Below are 15,629 nucleotides of genomic sequence, written 5' to 3'. Positions count from 1 at the left end.
TTTTTAATATCTTCATCCTAAACATGAGGAAACTGAAGTACAAAGAAGTTAAATAACTTTCCCAAAGCCATATGTGCAGTAAAGGGAGTAAGTGGGCTTTAAACCCAGGCAGTCTGGCTCTTAAAACCTCTTTAGTCATTAGGCAGAGTGTTTTTTACTTGTTGTTTTTTTTTTGTTTGTTTGTTTTTTTTTGACTAATATCAAGTTGCTCAGCCTCATATTGGATTTCTTCATTAGCAAAAAGAGGACAATAAAAGCTTCCTCATAGGATTTTTGAGATAATTAAATGAAATGATACTCATAAAAGTGTCTAGCTATACAGTACAATGGTAGCTGTAGTATTCATTATTAATGGTAGTTGGAGTATGAAGTCATTCTAAAGAAGTAATCTGAGATATGAAGAAAGATTTATGTATAATGAAATTGAAGACGGTTTTATTATTATAGTAAAAATGAGAAACAGTCTAAATGTAGTTTAAGAAAATGGTTATAAGTAAATTATGTTAATCTAGGGTACATTATATAGTCAGTAGTACTACTTTTCAAAAAATATTTAGTTACTTGGAAATGCTTGTAATGTATGACTAAATGGAAAAAAGAATAAAAATCACATGGAGGTAATTGTATATAAACACACTAAAATATATGACCATAAGTAATTTCTCAATGTTACTACTGATTATTTCTGGCTGGTGGCATTATGAAAATTTTTTTCCTTTTCCTTTTTATATTTTCCAAATTCTCTACAATAGATGTTTATCAATTTTACGTCAAAATAAGATGTTAATTTAAAATTTCATGTCTTCAAAATAGAAGAAAAGTAACATATTATATCCTAATATGGCTTTTTAAATCATGATATGTTATAATGAAAGTACTCATATTATTTAAGAGTAATGGCCAACACTTACTGAAAATTGTGTTCCCTATTTTTGAAATGAATCAGTGTCCTTGTCTAATAATGGAAAATAACAATGTATCTGTTGTAAGTATTAAATTAATTGTTAAATGTAAGACCTTAAAATATGGTCTTTCATATAATACTGCAATAAATATTAATTATTGTTATTATTAATACTTATATCATCATTATTATTGCATACCAAATTCATTCACTTTTCCCCATATCTCCTGTAACTACCTTATTCTAAAATACTATCTTTTCTTGTCTGGCTGCCTATAATGGTCCCTTCTCTCAGCTTCCACTTTTGACTTTAAACATATATTTTTCAAAAAGCAGTGAGATAGATTTATTTGTTAGTACAAAATAGTTTTTTTTGATTAAAAAGTTGTTTTTCATTTGTATGATTATCTCATATGTGATATATCTTTTTGTTTTGCCTGCTTTTAAGATTTGCTACTTACATTTAGTTTTTAGTAATTTGTCTATGTCTGTGACAGACAGACACTAAGATGACCCCAATGATTCCAGGCCTTCTGATGTTCACACTGTTGTGTGTTCCTCTTTATTTGTGTCTGGGCAGGATCTATGACTTGCTTCTAACCAAAAGAATATGACAAATGTGAAGAAATGGCGCTCTCCTAATGAGATTTGATTAGGTTACACTATATGGCAAAGGTAATGAGATATCATGTATGTGACCCCATTATATTAGAAATGACTTCACATTAGCCAATTAGGGATAGAGAGTTTCCTCACAGGCTTGGCATAATAAGGGTAAGTGACCATGTTGAAAAAGTCCACGTAGTAAGGAACTGCACACGGCCTCTAGCTGACTGCAAACAGCTGGTGCCCATTCTTCTAGCCTCAAGGAAATGAATTCTACCAACAACCTGAAGGAGCTCAGCAGTAGATTCTTCTCCAGGCTAGCCTCCAGAAGAGAATAAAGCCTAGCTATCACCTTGATTGCAGGCTTGTGAGACCCTTAACAGAGGACCAGTTAGGCCAGGCCCCTGCTCCTAACCCACAGAAACTGTGAGATAATAAATGTGTGTTTTTCTAAGCCCATAAGGCTGTAGTGTTGTGTGTGTGTGCACCAATATCCATATCCAGAATAGCCTTGAACTTAGCACTTTATTTTGATTATGATCTACCTTGCTGATCCTTTAAGAGGAAATAACCAAGGCTGACCATATATATTTGTTCTAAATATATTTGGAATTCAGATATTATTGGTTTAATTTCCTTTTATTTCCATTTATTTTATTACATTCTATGAACCTTCCTGAAATTACATGACAGAAATTATACTTCAACTGAAACATATATTTTTTGTAGTTGTGTCCATCCTTTCACTATGCTGAGTATAATTAGTTATGTTGCACAAATTGTTAATGTCATGAGAAAAAAAAAAGCAGTAAGTATATTTTTTTCCTAGATCACATCCAGAGGCAAGTTAAGTTTCTCTCTATGAGCCCCAAACACTCAGTTCAATGCTCATGTTCATGGCAGAACGCAATGTCATAATTGGGAAATTGAATACTAAAATATTCCAGAATAGGATATGATACATGATAATATACGATATATGATAATATATGGCTCCTTGACTTCTAGATTTGTAATAAATTTGCATTAGAGCTCTATTTAACTCTTTAACAAATTTCAAAACTATCTTACAACTCTATTAAAGAGCCCGTGACTTAAGTAACTCAAATCCCTAAGATTTTTAAATGTTCAAAGAGAGGAATAAAAAAACACAAAAATAAAATTATATTTGGTGCCATATCAGAAGTGTTTTTTTTTTACCTTGTGTTTTATCCATATTAAATTATATTGAATACCTCTCAAATTTCTTGCCTTTCAGAAAATGATTGCTCACTCATATTTTTCCTGAAAAAACAAAGTTACCTTAAAATGATGTATAATCCAATATCTAGAAAGATAGTATCATCACTACAGTTCCTATAAAAGTGTATTTCATTACCTCTGCCCATTTCTTCTATCTCCAAAAGTAATCTCCTGTGAATGCTTCCCTGTATACCAATTCCCACTCTACCACTTACAGTATAATAAAGGATTACGTATTGGAAAACCCACTTCTATCCATTTCTTTTTTTTCTGATTCCAAGGATATAAGGAGACATTAAAAATAGCTCAAGGTGACTAAACAGGCTACTGCACTTAATTTTTGACACAAATGAAACTTTTTAAAAAGTAGCTGCAATATTTAAATTGTACTTCATTTTCATACTATGTCCATTACTGCATGTTCTCTTACAAACATGGGATAATACATGTATAACTATAGATCACATGAAGATAATTCATCTAGACAGTCATAGTATTAGCAGTATTTTATCCCATCCATATAAAGTCAGCTAAAGATTCCAGGGCACATCTGAAAGTTTATGAGCATCCACATAGGATGAATATCCGAATATGCAAACTTCTCACACTTCACTACATACCATCTCAAAAAAATTCTTATAGAAAGAGAATTACCTTTATTAAATGATTATTTCATACAAACTTTAGATTTAAGATAATTAATATACTAAATGATTTTAAAGTTACAGTATTCATGGCAAATTTTGGATACAACCAACCTCATAGGTTCTTTTTTTTTTTTTAATTTTTTTTTTTTTTCTCGAGGAGAACTTGTGAGAAATAAAACATTTGGTCATAAAAATTAACTCTCATATTTTCAATACTCTAGATATATTTTCAGATATAAAAGTTAAGCTTAGTAAAAGAGCAGTCTTTAAACTAATTATGTGAATTAATTATGAATAACAGCTAGAAGTTTAAAGTAACAAATAATAAAATTTTTATAGTATGCTAGTCTCTAGATTCAGTTGTACTGACCCATACCACATCCTGCCACCCTCCATTTCCCTACAATGGATTCCTAGCCACCTGCTCCCTGTCTCCTGATGCCCAAATCCATCTGTCCCCTCTCACACCATCTCTTTCCCACAATAGCTGCTGCCCTCCACTTGGAGTGGCAATTGGATCCCATCAGCAGGTAGGGGAAACCTTCATTTTGTCTTTGCCCTCCACACCTGGTGGGGGCCTGAGCACAATCATGGGAAGGACTGGGGTCTCCTCACATCTTATGGCTTCTAGCATAGGGCAAGGTGACAGCTATCCTCTCTCTGGGCTGCAAACTCCCTGGTGTGTTCAGTAGGTAAATCTGAAGGGGTCTCTTGCCCAGCACTGATCCAGGCACCAGCCACATCCTGGCATGGAGGTTGCAATCTCCTGTGGGTCACCCAGTGGATGTGAGTTGGAGTGGCAGCCTGTGACAAGGAGATACTGCATTCCCTGCCTCTTGCCAAGGTCCCACATTTTAATTTTGCACTGGACCCTGCAAATTACGTAGTCAGATATGACCACAAATGAATATAAATGCCATTAAGCATTTTGAATATATGAAAAGATTTTTCCCTGCCACCAAATCTTTGTTTGCTCAAATAGTTTTCCACTAACTTGATTATTTTTAATTTCAAACTCAATTATGTCAGTGTGCATTGAATGACTAAAAGTTTATCTCACCCTTCTCTCTCTCTCTCCTTCACACATACACGCACACACACGCAAACACACACACATGCACACACCCACATCTTTTACCAGAATCCCTTTGTCACTAATTTCTATTCAACCTAATATCTACAGTCAAGCCTTTAGTCCATCTTAACTGTATCAGTTTTCACAGTACATCATACACTTTACTGGCTATAATTTTTTCACATAATTATTCTTAGGTTTGAATTTTTTTTTGTTTTACCCTAGTTTGATTCTGCCATTTTTCATCTTGGTAACCCCCATTCATCATTCAGGTCTTGCCAGAAATGCCTCTTTTTTTCTAGTAACCATTACTTGTCACCCCACAAATGGTTTATACGCCCCCTTTCCACTCTGCTGTGGTTGTTTCCTTATCTCTATGATTACCATGCACCAAATTATTAAATCCCTTCTCCTATCTTCTATCTTATTCTGTTCACTGTTATATTTTCAATCCCTGTAAGATCACCTTGCCCAACTATATGTGCTGAACATTATCTGACAGAAGATCTTTTGTACATAATATTTTCATACTAGCTCAAAAACGTCAAGTAAATCCATAATGACAATTCAATATACATTTCTTAATAGCTATTTTGCTAAAGCAGTTGAGTGCATACCCCAAATAAAAGACTTATGTCAAAAGATTTATGAGTGTGTTTTTTGCCTAATGGATTGAATCTCATTGAAATCCATAGGAGATCCACAAAGTATCTGTAAAAACTGTTTCAGCTAAGATAGTGACAGCTTGGATTAAAAGGAACAAAGAGTATAAAATGAAAGAAGCCTACTGGACTCCACAAATACTACTTCCAGGAAGCCAGCCAATAAGACTATTCAGTTGGGAACACATTCTACCTTCAATGAGAAGGATAGAATGACTCAAAATGTAGAACCAATAGCCCAGCGAGTGAAGTCAAAGCCACAGAGAGTTATTCCCAGACCTTGAAACACACAAGAAACTCCTAACATTTGTCTAAGTGGATTTTAGAATTGCTATGGGCCAGGGACTTTTTTTAAACTTCAATTTCCCTTCTTTTTGAATGGAAATATCTATACAGTTGGCCCTCCCATTCTGCATGTTTCATGAAACACGTACATAGAGGACCTACTGTATACATTGTATTATACCATAAATTTTATATAAGGGATTTAAATATTTGCAGACTGTGGTATACATGGGGGCTCCTGGAACTAATCCCCCACGGATACCAAGAGACAACCATAGTTGTCTTTCTGTGCCAGTCCCAACATTGTATATTTTGAGTCTTAATTTGTCTATTTCAGTATATACAGACTGAGGGATCAAGAGGAACTATGCCTATCGTACCTCACACTTGAAGCTGATTAGATTGTGAAATTTGAGCAGATGTGTAATGGGATGAGACACTGGGTACTCAGGGGAGGGGTGATGTTATTTTGAATGCGGGAAGGACATGAAGCATTGGCAATCAAAGGAAATAATGTGCTGGACAGACTCAGGTTGGCCCCATATAATCACTGCCTCCTTATGTTCACATTCTTATTTAGTACCCTCCTATTGAGTGAGCATTATCTATGAGTTGTTTCTAACCAATAGAACATGAAAAAGGTGAATGATGTCATTTCTGTGATTACACAACACAATTTAAGACTTTGTCTTGCTAGCAGACTCATGATAGAGACTATATCTCTAACTCCCTTTGAAAAAGTAAGCAACCCTTTCCGGAGGCCCACATGGCAAATACCTAAGGTCAGTCCTCTAGGAGCTGTGAGTGGCCTCCAGCTGACCCTCATCAAAAGGCTGGGACCCTTAGGTTTAGATATGTAAGGAAACAGATTATGCCAAAAAATTTAAGCAAACTAGGAAGTAGATTATTGAATTGCAGCCTTGTGAGACTCTAAAAAGAATAACCAGTTCTGTTGTGTCCAAACTCTATACTTATGGAAATTGTGAGATAATAAGTTTGTGCTATTTTAAGTCACCAAGTTTGTGGTATTTTACTGTGCAGCTATTGGTAACTAATACAAATTGATATCTGGCTAATAACAAACATATGTATATTACCTTAACAATGTTTAAAATATGATTGAAAATCTTCATTCTTCTCCAAGGAAATCAGATTATTTCTTCATATATTCTTTAAAGTCTTTATTTGTAAGACAAATTTTAACAAAATTTTATTTATAAGAGTAAATTTATATTACTTTAACTAATTAACAGAAATTGATTTTTTAAACTTCATACAACTATTTTATAGTTGATGATAACATTAGTATTAGATGCAGGTACTAATTACCGAGCTCTAAAACAATGCATATGTGGTTGCTTTAATTTCTGGCAACTGGCTGGTGCTTTCATTTAGTTTTGGTGTTAAAATAATTTTTGTCAATATTAGTATATTCAAGAATATTAACTTCCAATAACAACTATCCTTATATCAATAATGCCCTGACTTTTAGTATCATCTAAGCCATGAGTTTGTCTGCATTGATACGTCATCGCTACTGATATCCCTCAATAAAATATTTAAAAATATTTAAGTATCTTCAGGTAAATCACCTGAAGCCCATGGAAGACAGAATTGCCAAAAGTCAACAAAAAGATTTCAGAAGATATAGAGTTAAAAGGACTCATGGGAAAAAAATTAGAAGATATGGGAAGATCAGTAAGAGTGATAGGTCACACACATCCATGGTCTTCTCAGAGAAGAGAACTAAAATAACAAAATGTTATATAATACAAAATGTTCCAGGGATAAAACAAGATTTTAATCCACAGAAAGAAATGGTGAATTGATAAATAGTCCAATAAAGTAGCTGAATTTCTATAATAATGAAAAACTAAGGCAAAATAATCAAGTAAAAACTAACAGGCTACGTACAGCTTTCTTTCCAGCGACAATTTAGCACCAGAATATTGTAGATAAATGTCTACACAATGCTCAAGAAAATAAATTATGATTTGAGAAATGTGTGATCATACAAATTGTCATTTAAGTCCAAGACAAGAAATTGGAACATCTGAACATGCAATGGCATAATATTGCTTTCATAAGTGTTTCTTGAAAGCGCTACTAAGAATGAAACTAACTTAAGAATGAATTTGCCAAAAGCTTAAATACTTAGGTATCTATCTAACAAAATATGCACACGATCTATATGAAGAAAATTACAAAGCTCTGATGAATGAAATCAAAGAAGAACTAAATAAATGGAGACATAATCCCTGACCATGGATAGGAAGACTCAATATTTTCAATATGTCAGTTCTTCCCAAATTGACCTATAGATTCAATACAGTCCCAATAAAAATTTGAGCAAATTATTTTATGCATATCAACAAACTGATTCTAAAGTTTATGTAGAGAGATAAAAGACCCAGAATAGCCATCTCAGTATTGAAGGAGAAGAACAAAGTTGGAGGGTTCATGATTACCTACAGTAATAAAGTCAGTGTGATGGGTGAAAGAAAAGACAAATAGATCAATGGAACAGAATAGAGCTCAGAAGTAGGCGCCCAGAAATATAGTCAACTGATCTTTAACAAAGGAGCAAAGACAATATAATAGAGCAAAGATTATCTTCTCAACAAATGAGGCTGGAGCAACTGGACATCCACATGCAAAAAATGAATCTAGACACAGACCTTAAGTCCTTCACAAAAATTAACTCAAAATGGATCACAGACCTAAATGTAAAATGCAAAAGTAAAAAACTCTTAAATACAACATAGGAAAAAACCTAGATGACCTTCGGTATGGCAATGACTTTTTAGATACAACAAAGGTACAATCCATGAAAGAAATAATTGCTAAACTGGACTTCATTAAAATTAAAAACGTCTGCTCTGTGAAAAACAATGTCAAGAGAATGAGAAGACAAGCCACAGTCTGGGAGAAAATAATTGTGAAATACACAATTAATAAAGAACTGTCCTCCAAAATATACAAAGAACTCCTAAAACTCAACAATAAGAAAACAAACAACCTAATTAGAAGATGGGTCAAAGTCTTTAATAGACAACTCACCAAAGAAGATATCTGGAAAACAAATAAGCATATGAAAAATTGTTTCAAATCATACAACAACAAGGAAATGAAATTAGAATGACCAAATCCAGAACAATAACATCAAATACTAGTGAGAATGTGGAGCAACAGGAACTCTCATTCATTGCTGGTGGAAATACAAAATGGTACAGCCACCGTGGAAGACAGTTTGGTGTTTTTTTTACAAAACTAAACATACTACTACCAGAAGATCCAGCAATCAAACTCCTTGGTATTAGCTCAGAGTAGTTAAAAACAAATATCCATGCGAAATTCTGTACATGGATGTTTAGAGCAGCTTTATCCCTAACTGCCAAACTTTGGAAGCAATCAAGATGTCCTTCAGTAGTTGACTAGATAAGTAAACTGTGGTACATCCAGAGAATGGAATATTCAGTGCTAAAACAAAATGAGCTATCAAGCCATAAAAAGATGGGAGAAACCCTAAATGCATACTAAGTAAAAGGAGTCAATCTGAAAAAGTTATGTATTGTCCAATTCTAGCTATATGACATTCTGGAAAAGGCAAAACTATGGGGATGGTAAAAATATCAGTTGTTGCCAAGGGGTTGGAGGGCATTAAGGAGGGATAAGTAGGCAGAGGATAGAGGATTTTTAGGGCAATAAAACTATTCTGTATGATATCATAATGATAGATTACATATCATTATACATTTGTCCAAACTGATAGGGTACAGAACACCAAGAGTAATCCATAAACTATGGATTTTGAGTGATGATGTATCATTGTAGGTTCATCAAGTGTAAGAAATGCATCATTCTGGTGTGGGATGTTGATAATAGGGGAGTCTGGGGTGTGTAGGGTCAGGGTGTATATGAGTAATCTCTACCTTACCTTCAATTCTGCTGTGAACTTAAAATTGCTCTAAAAAACAATAAAGTCAATAGAAAAAGGTGAGGCAGAGAATTTAGAGTTAAAAAAAAAAAAGTAGGTCAAGAAGAGCCTAAAAGAAAGAGGTTATGGATTTCCTTTGTTCCATTTTATAATTTTAGAAGTATTTTTTTCTCCTCCTCTGTTTGTTTTGGAAAATGTCAAACAAAAATCATCAAACCATTTTGTGAAATAATTGTTTTTCTAAAATTCATTAAACGTTTAAGGTTATAACTAACAAAAACAACCAAAAAACAAAGTTTGCTCTTTGATTCTAACTTACGAGTTGAGAGAACACAGAAAAACTGAGCTTCATGGTAGCACCAACACAAATCTGAATAATATGTATTATGACAACTAAAGAAGTGTGATCAATGAAAGGTGTATGTACAACATATAAAAAATTAAAAAGATGAAATAAAGAATGTTCTGTAAATAGAGACCACCAGTAAATTTACTGCTGTCTTTAAAATCAAGTCAATATTATTTTAAGATGATTTTACTATAGAATATCTCTGTGCAGCTTCATAAATTATGTTTATTTTCCTTGTAAATTCTTTTTCCTTAAATATACTATTTTATCTTTTTCAATCAGACATAAATCTCTAGAAAGTACTATATGAGAAATACATATAAGTAATGTCAAAAGAGTAAATTATGTAAATAACAATATATAAAACAATAGATTTTAAATAAATCCTAATCATAATTTCTAGTTTTTATACCTAGTAGGTTATTACAGTGTGCTTTGGGCAAGATATGCTGACTAAAAGATGTTTTGTTTTGTTATTTTATTGTGGGAAGAACACTTAATGTGAGATCTACCCTCAACAAATTTTTAAGTGCACAATACTGAATTGTTGTCCGTAGGCACAGTGATGTACAGCAGATCTCTAGAAGTCATTCATCTTGCTTAACTGAAACTTTATACTCCTTGAATATCAACTCTCCATTTCCCTTTCCTCTCAGCACCTGACAACCACCATTCTACTGTCTCTATGAATCTGACTATTTTAGATACCTCATATAATTAGAATTATGCAGCATGTGTCCTTCTGTGACTGGCTTATTTCAGTTAGCATCATGTCCTCCAGGTTCATTCACATTCTTGCATGTGGGAGGATTTTCTTCTTTTTAAAGGCTGAATAATATTCCACTGTCATCCATTCATCTGTCAATGGGCATGTAGATTGCTTTTGTATCTTGACTATTGTGAATAATGCTGCAATGAACATGGGAATGCATGCATATATTTCTTGAGATCTTGATTTCAATTCTTTTGGATATTATACTATTATATATCTCCAGTAGGACTGCTAAGTCATATGGTAATTCTGTTTTTAATTTGTTGAGGTACCACTATACTATTTTTCATTGTGGCTATACTCCTTTACATTCCCATGAGCAGTGTACAAGTGTTCCAATTTCTCTACATCCTTGTCAATGACACTTGTTAAATTTTGTTTTTATCTTTATTTTTTTGGTAATAGACATTCTAACAGGTGTGAGGTGATAGATCATTGTGGTTTTGACTTACATTTCCCTTACGAATAATGATGTTCAGCACCTTTTCATATACCTGTTGACCATTTGCATGTCCTCTTTCGTGAAACGTCTATTCAAGTTTTTTTGCCCATTATTTAATCAGTCTACTTATTTTTTGCTATTGAGTTATAGAGTTTTTTATATATTTTAGATATTAATCCTATGTTTCAACATAAAGGTAAAACCACCTACTTAAAAATAGCATATATATATATATATGCATTCATTCATTCCAAAAGCAACTACTCTACTAATACATTGAAATTGCCTGCTGAAGGCCCAACCTGGAAGCAATACTCTGTGAGGATAGTATACTGTCCTCAAGGAGGCACTATGGTCACTGAATCACAGACCTCTGTGTCTCTCTATCCTCAAAAGGAAGAATACATGGGTCTGGAAAGAAGAGGTGGACTCCCTTATCATTATTTCCAAAGACTCACATTTGGAATCCTGCTAGGAATCAACTAATTCCATCATCAATATTAATTCTTCAGAAATAATTTCCTAAAGGTGTTCATGTTCAACTGTTCTCACAGAAAACAAAAGGTGAAAATTAATATTCTTCAATGGGTATAAAATGATAATGTTTAAACTATAAAAATCTCTAGAATTAATTAAGTTCTATATATAATTCTAGAGGTCAAGAAAGTAAACTGCAAAAATAACTTCAATTATGTATCAATATCATCAGTATCATCTCAGTAACTAAGATAATTACAATAATTAAATTGCAAAGTCAAATGAATAGCAATAGGAATGTAGAAATTTATAAATTCCTGATTATCCTGACACTTTAAAGCAAAGGACTAAGTTTAGGAAAGCAGTTACTTAAAATGATTTTACAATATATTGGTGTTCTGCCTAACTCTAATGTCATCTAAAATAATTATGAAAAGAAAGGTGACCAAAGTTGATTTTTTTTTTTTTTTTTAATGTCTCAGATTACTTTCTAGGCAATCTCCTTGAACTTTTTCCTTGGCCATTGCTAATCAGATAATTCATTATTGAAATGGGGCTCTGAAAAGTTTACAAGTAATACATTTCAATTTTTTTCTAGTGTCCAAATCCATTAATTCATTTAATTAGAAGTAAGAGGCATTGATTTTGTGGCAACAATTTACATTAAAAGCAATGCACTATTCAGTAATCAGGGACACTGAGACACTAGAATGGGATAATTAATGATTATGGCTCCAAATGACGTTTTTCTAGATTAACACAGAATATAAAGCACTACATTGAACTAAATCTATGACACTAATTTCAAATATTAAATGAGCAAAAATAATAAATTATTACAATTTAAGTAAAAAAAATTATGGGATTTTCTTGAAAAGTGTAAAAAGAAATTGCACAACTCATTATTAGATCATACACTATTTTGCAAAGGAATGTCTAAAATCACAAACGTAAGTTGTCATTCTTGTTTTCTGTATTTCCCCCAAAATATACTTCACTGAACACACTTCTATCTCATTAGGCTTCAGAGCCAGATATATGTCACAATATCCAAGAGGAATCATAAAACAAATATATATAAAGTAATGATGAACACTTCACAGATGTAGACATGATACTTATTAGAACATGAATGGAAAAAGATTTTCCTCTTGTTTTTTAAAAGCACCTTCTTGAAATATTTATATACATAGCTTCTAGCAATAGCTGTCACCATGAGTCTATTAGTATACATTTAATCCTTAACTACGAAAAAAATTTTCTCATAAAAAAGTCTGTAGTTCTGTAATTATTATGTACTACACCATTTCACCAGGACAACTTGCACTGCCATTTAAGAATAGAGCCTGTCACTGAAAGGTGGGATGACAGTGGATACCTAAGCAACTTCATCGTTGTTGGATAGCCACTTTTCAAAGGAAAAAAAAAAAAAAAACTAACCTCTTTGACTGCTTTGTAAAAACCAGATCAGATTGGAAGTATTCTACCTTTGCTAACAGGTCATCTCAATATTTAGTTGGTTGATATATTGCACTACCAAATGATCATTTTTACAGAGGAAAAAAAAGTTTAAAGATGATGGACCTAGACCACTTGTTATCGTTTATGTATTAAATATCTAATGCTTAAAATTAAACATAATTTCAGGTCAAATCAATATTCAATATTAAATCATTCCAGACAATGTCTGATATTCAAATCTGTATAGTACACTATAGGTTCTCATACAACATTCAGTTTTCATTTGAAGTACCTATAGCAGTTGCGAATTTTTATGTACTTGCATGAATATTTTATCAACAACTTTTGGTCCCTCAGTATTTTAAGCTTATAAATGTAGGAACTATACTTACTATTTGATAATTTACCTTTCCCTATCACCTAACATAGTGACTGGCACATGGTAAGGTCTCAGCAAATGTATGCTTTGAATATATTTGAACGGCTCAAATCTACCAATTGTCATAAATTTCTAGAGGGCACATTTTTTGTAGTCTCTACAACACCTGTTAGACCATATATGTAATTATCAGATTGCCAATGAAGTTTTATTTTGCTTAAGATAATAAAGCTGCATTTGATTAAATAAGCGAAGTTATTATGCCATCATTATTTTTCTCATCGTATTGTCTACCATTACTGTAAACAGACTAGTACCAAGTTATTGCATTTCACTGATAAAGACAATTATTGTATTAAATTCTCAAAACACTCATATAAATGGGCTTACATTTTTTTCTAATTCTTTACAACTATCTTCCTTTTGGTTGACATTTTTACATTCCTTCAACAGATATTTATCAAATAAGCACTCTTTGCTCAAACACTGTGGTAGGTAGAGCTTTGCCGTATCAGTGAAGGAAATAAACAAAAATACCTACTCCTGTGAAGTTGAAATTATATAAGAAGGCTCTAAAATATTAGAAATGAATGACTTTCATTTATACAAAAAAATTGCTGAGGAATTCTCTTAGCATATACATATACATCTGCTCTGAATGATGTGAAAAAACACAACATATTAATCAGTATGCTAACCAAACAATGTTCAGAGATTAAATTTGTTGCTAGGTAGACTCTATTCTGCTATTGCTGTTGTAGGCATGTCAGTTTGCAAAACAATGTAACCTAATTTAAATTTTTATTTAACTGATTTTTGAGATTATTTAGGTAATGCACTAATCTTCTTGTCAGAATTCTAATAGCATATATCCTATGCTAAATTTGGTAAAACTGTATACATTAATTTTTAAGACTATGTGTGAAATTACTCAAATTATATAACTAAGAATATTTTAATTAAAATAATTTTCACATAAGAAAGTTAGGAAGTTATTAAATGTGGTTAAACTGTAGCCATCATCTAGTTATCCATTTATTTCATTAATATATTCATATATTCAAAATATCTAGTAAGTATCATCTATGAATTGAACATTATCCTTGGAGTGAAAAAAGGAGAAAAATGCAATGTGTACAGCCTTAAATACTTTAGAATAAATGAGAAAGAGTTAAATAAGAGGGCGGGAAAATCTTGGGAATATACAGATTTGTAATAATATCATCTATATACTATGCTTGACAAATGCAACATCATGGGCAGCACTTTTATCAGTCATTTAATGTAATTACTTTGCAAAACATGTGATTTGTTCATTCTTTGATAAATAATTACTTGAAGGTCTACTGGGGAGGCAGACATTATTCTTTAAGATATAGTTAAAATGGTGAACAAGTTAATAAGATCCACGTGCTTATGGAATTTCAATTCTCCTTCAGGAGAAAGAAAATAAATAGTAAATTTATAAGAAAGTAAAATAATTAAATTGCGATAAATTCTAAATCACAGTCATCAAAAAAGTAATGAAAGTTGACTAAAAGGCACTGGTACAGGCAAAATATATAAAATCTTTTTAACATATGTAAAGGGAATAATTTACCTTACAGAAGTAATTGGACAAAGCAATTTCTGTTGGGGAGCTAAGCCTACAATACCTTAGACCTGGTTCTTAATGGCTACAACTTGCAGGAAAATCATCTTGTTTTTATCTACAACAGATTTTATACATGTGCCGGGCCTCTGCATCTGGAGACTCTAGTCCCACAGCTTCTTGACCACCAGGGGAAGATTACTGATACAAATCATAACAACTTCTAAAATCTTAAGGCAAAGGTTTTATACAGGTCATTTTCCCAGGGTTAAATTTTCAGTTTTATCACCTTCCTCAGTGGCCCAACCTTTCTCTCCCCAGAAGCCAATGTCTGCTGTAATGAGACAAACAGCAGGTGTTATAAAGGAGGTTGAAGAAGTTAACCCCATATTATTTTAACGTAGTATTTACTATATGCGAAATGTATGCCACATATTTATGTGTTAAATAAACCATAATTTAAAAACCCATAAATATAATACCCCCAATCTTCAAACTAGCATGCTAATAAAAATAACATCTATCTAATTATAAACTCTGCCTTCTCACACTGACATACACTTAATTCACTTTAGTGTTTGTTATTCCTATATATTTTAAAGTGTAATTTTATCATATACAATTTGTGTCAAAAAAACAAAATATTGCGTAATTTAGCTGTGTTTGTGCCATACAATGATATCATATTGTATACAGTCTTCTGGGCTGTTCTTTTTATAATGTATCTGAATACTTCAAACATATATCCAAATTGTTGTGTATAACTGAAGTTTATTTTAACAAATACATAATATTCTACT

This window comes from Eschrichtius robustus, chromosome 4 (assembly GCF_028021215.1).
Source record: "Eschrichtius robustus isolate mEscRob2 chromosome 4, mEscRob2.pri, whole genome shotgun sequence".
NCBI lineage: Eukaryota > Metazoa > Chordata > Mammalia > Artiodactyla > Eschrichtiidae > Eschrichtius > Eschrichtius robustus.
The sequence above is the reverse complement of the archived record's forward strand: the minus strand, read 5'-3'. Positions refer to the sequence as shown.